We start from the raw sequence: 4663 nt of genomic DNA, 5'->3' as shown, positions 1-4663 counted from the left end.
GTAGAGATAAAACATGATTAAAATAGCTGCAGTTCCTCTTTCCTTCTTCCTCTATGCTTACTGGTTTGTAATCTTCTTCTAATGCAGGCTTAACACCTGACATTTTCTCTTTTTTCTCCCTTTTTCTTCCCCATCTCTCATACAGGTGAGCTATATTTTTGAGGTAAGGCAGCAAAATGTGAGAATGTGAAAAAAAGAGCTTTATTTTGTAAAATCTCCAGTACTCTTGATCACAGCCCAACTGTCATGACACTGAACCTTCCTGTGTTATTTGACTTAAGAAATGTTCATTAATTGAGAGCATGCTGTGTGTTTTAGCTGAGGCTCCCCACACAAAGAGGCCATGCTGATCATTTGTAGGGAGGAACTGCATCACCAGATGAGCAAACTCCGAAATAATCTTGGACCTTGGCAGAAGAGGAGATGACTGATGCCATTAGTCACGTGAAGTGACTGGGGCATAGCATGAGGAGATGACAGGATTTCACCAGGTCTGTCAGGGTAAAAAGATTGGACTCCAGAAGCATCTCCATTTTCCCACTTGTCACCCAAATATCAAAATGATCTTTTTTTTTCTTTGGGGTGGTGGGGGGAAAGGCATTCTGAGATTATGAATGCCTGTCTCCATGCAAGTATAAAACATTATAACTCTTTGGCATGACAGTATCTGGAAGCACTTCAGGGATCCTTATGAAGTGATTTGACCTTGGCTTTTTGTTTTGTCTGCATTTCTGGAAATTTATGTAGATCATTCACATTTTGTTACAACTGTTTATATTCTGAAGAGCGACATTCATATCAGAGGATTTGTATTATCTAAATGAAAGCCCTAGAGGATTCTGTGGTATAAATGTGACTGCCTCTGCACTCTCTTGTCTATTACCGTGCCACGAGAATGTGGGGAAATCTGGGCAGGGGAGGGCAAAACCTGACATTAGATTTATCTGAATGGAAAAGTGCTGTGAGCCACAACCGTGTAACAAGGGAGCCCTGCAAAGCCGCATTTCTTCCATTCTTGACATTTTCCATAAGAAATTTCATCTTTAACCATTTCTTTAAAAGAATAATCTTTAGCCATAGGATGTTTACTTTCTATTTTCATCCATGTAATGGAAGAGCTATTGCTGTCCTCCCCCCTAGAACAAACAAGGCTGCTGTCAGTGGTCAGGGTGCTCTATTGTCCCTGCTGAGTACACATGGCACAGGGCGATGGTCACTTCTTTTTCCCTTTGGACACTCTCCCCTAGGCTACCATTAGGTTGAAAAGCAACCCAAATATTCCAACAGTGCATGGCACCTAAGGGCAGCTTTGCTTCTGTGGCTTTATTTATCCATCTGTCCCTCCGTATATAAAGTCAAGTCATCTTTTGTCACTGGTATATACACACATATATGCCATACATATACATCCAAGAGTAATTTTAGAGCTTATTAATATCTTCTTAATGAAAATGCTCTGGCCTGTTTTCTTTCCTGTCAGATATACCTACCTGGCACCAACTAACAAAATCCTCAGGCATTTAGCAGGATAGGAACAGTTATGTTGTGTTACCACTCTGTTATTCTATGATACTAACCAAAAATTAAGTCTTTAATTGTTTTGTTGTTGTTGTTTTGGGTTTGTTATTTTTTTTGGGGGGGGAGAGTTTTAATATATATTGCAGTGATAGCCTGGTAAAATAACAGTGCATTCAGAAGAAGCAATTAAGAAATTAAAAGTGAAGGCAGAACTAACAGAAAATTGCTGAGTTTTTTAGTCATGCAGCATTTTCCACAGTGTTCAATAATTTTTTATGCTTCAATTATTATGTGGATGTGGATGTCTTAGTGTGCAACTGCTGTTAAAGCATCAATGATGCTCAACATCTGGACATCCTTGTACTTCTGAAAGATGTGAGATCCAAATCAAAGGTATCTTACAATTCTGGAGAATACTAAAAACAAGCCTGCTCATGGTTTCAGTAGGAAATTTTCTTTGCCTAACCCCACCCTGCCAAGCCCCAAGTGCTTTATAATGTTATGAGCAACAACAACTGTTCATCCCTGAGGCTGGTTGTGTGCAGCTCTTTAGTTCTGTGTAGAAGGACAAAGCTCTATGGCATGACAGGTGAGACCCCTGGTTTCTATTAAGCCCAAATGGTAACAAGTCCAACACTAAGAGCACAATCCTACTTCCCTGGAATTCAGTTCAGTGGAACCTGGATCACCTCCTGCCTGGCACACAGACTTGTAAAGCCCTGCAAACTTTAGAGAAGATGAGGATGTGGTGATAACCTGCCTCATCTCAGGAAGGAGTGTGCATCGATTCACACCTCAAAATTTGTATCCACTGCAAAAAAAAATCCTTTCTGTGGCAGAAGTGAAAAGCCGTGTCAAGCATTTTTCAGCCACTTACACAAATCGCACACAGGCAGAACTGGAACTTCAGTCATTCTGCTGAAGGTGCTTCTGTGAAAATCTTTTTTCATATCTTCTTCAACATCTCCTCTGTTTGCTCCAGTCTGTACAAACCTCTCAGAGCCTCCAGAGCTTGTCTGAGCACTCTCTTTTCCCTGCTTAGGTGAAGGCAGTGGGCAGGTATGTGGTGCCCCAGCCCTGGTCTTGCCTGACTGCTACCCAAGGACCAAAACTCAAGTGTGGTGATTTCCTTTGAGTTCCCCAAACAGGTTTTGCAGCTAAACTATACTCACAAATGGCTTCCTTCATACCCCAGGATACTCTTTTAGCTAGAATACTTTAAAGTTATTATAGTCAATCCATATATCTTGAATCCTAATAAGTTAAAGACAAACTAAGTTTATCAGATTAAGTCAACATATATGTAGTTACAATAATAAAAGCAGAAATATATTGACATATAAATAAATCTCTGAGCTATTTTCCATTTTTGTGCTTTCTCAGTGGGCTTAGGGGTACCTGATTCACTAGTATTTGGCACAACTGCTATCAGGCTTCTGAAGAGGAGCTAGTAGAAGTGGTTGGACTGTGAGGTGGTTGGTTTGTCTCTTTCAGATTGAGAATACCCTTTGATTAGAGCTGTACTGATAATGTTTTACTCTTCAGGGGTGCAAGTTTTGTACTGCCTGGCTGCCCCGCTCAGTCTCTGAACCTCTCCCCATGCAGCCTCACTGAAAAAGCTGGGAACTGCCCTTGGTGTCAGAACAGCTCAGTGTGAAGGCCAGGGGAGACTTGATAGCAAAATTTAGAAAAGCGTAGTCTAGATTCTAGGTTACTTTAAGAGAAAACAAACAAACAAATAAACAAACAAACAAAAAAAAAACAACAAAAAAACCCCGAAACAAAGTCAAAACAAAACCAGCAGAACTTTTAATTGTTTTCTTTCTAAGTAGGTCTATGCAGAATTTTACTAAAGCAGCAAGCCCTGAAACAAGGTATTTGTGCAATCCCTCTGCTTTGGCAAATTTAACCACAGCAGGAGAAGGAGTTCGGGGTGTGCTTCGTTCCCGTGTGAGGATACCAAAATCCAGGGTGTGATAGAGAAGGTGAAACCTTCATAAAATCATAGAATCACAGAATATGCTGAGCTGGAAGAGACCCACAAGGAAGATTGAGTCCAAATCCTGGCCCTGCACAGAAAGCCCATAATTAAGTCCATGGGATGTTCTTAAGATATGTTTTTGTGTTCGGAGTCATTTAGAATCATTTATGCTGGAGAAGACCTTTCAGATCATTGAGCCCATTCGTAAACCCATGGCAAAGTCACCACTAAACCACAACCCCAAGTGCCACATTTACAGGTATGTTAAACTCCTCCAGTGATGGTAACTCCACCACTTTCATGGGCAGCCTGTTCCTATGCTTGACAACCCTTTCTAAGAAGATTTTCCCCCCTAATATCCAATCTAAACCTTCCCTCGTGCAACTTGAGGCCATTTCCTCTTGTCCCATCTCTTGTCACTTGGGAGAAGAGACCGGCCCCCATCTGGCCACAGCCTCCTGTCAGGGAGCTGTAGAAAGCCATAAGGTATCCCCTGAGGCTCCTTTTCTCCAGGGTAAACAACCCCATAACCCCATGCGGGTTTTTTTGTGATTTTTGGACACATTTGGCGTGTCTTTTGCATTTTCGCGGAGATGGAGGTGGAAAGCATTCCAGGATCAGCCTGAGTGCAATGGTATGGGGTTCTGGCAGTGCTCACTGAGGCATGGAACTTTCCACATTTTAAAAAATTATTTATTTATTTATTTTTGTTTTGATCCACCTGGGAAGACCTTTCTGAAAGGCTTTAAGCCAGCAGCCCTGCTTTTTCCAGCTAAGGAGCACCCCATCTCCCTTCCCAACCTGACTTTGCCAACTGCAGACACTCCAAACCCCCGATCCAGGCCCTAAAAAGGCACCAGAACACAGAGCTGGCTCCGGGACCGATCGCTAATGCTGATTGAGTGACCTTAACGAGCTGTTCCCGGGGGGCTGCGGGAAGACGGCGGCCCCTTTAAGAGGTTGCCCCACTCGCCGCCTTGCCCGCCCGCCTCTCTTTCGCTCCCCCGCCCGTGCCCGAGACACTGGGAGTCGAAGCAGGTGCATGCGCAGTGCGCTGGCGGCCGGGCGCGCCTGCGCAGTCACCTGCTGCTGGCCGCCCCCCCCCGGTACATCCGGGTCAGCGCACGCCCGCCCGCACGGCCGGTGCCCGCGGTGCTGTGCGGC

The sequence above is a fragment of the Onychostruthus taczanowskii genome, unplaced genomic scaffold (genome assembly GCF_017590055.1).
Source record: "Onychostruthus taczanowskii isolate IOZ18803 unplaced genomic scaffold, ASM1759005v1 scaffold27, whole genome shotgun sequence".
Lineage (NCBI taxonomy): Eukaryota > Metazoa > Chordata > Aves > Passeriformes > Passeridae > Onychostruthus > Onychostruthus taczanowskii.
The sequence above is the reverse complement of the archived record's forward strand: the minus strand, read 5'-3'. Positions refer to the sequence as shown.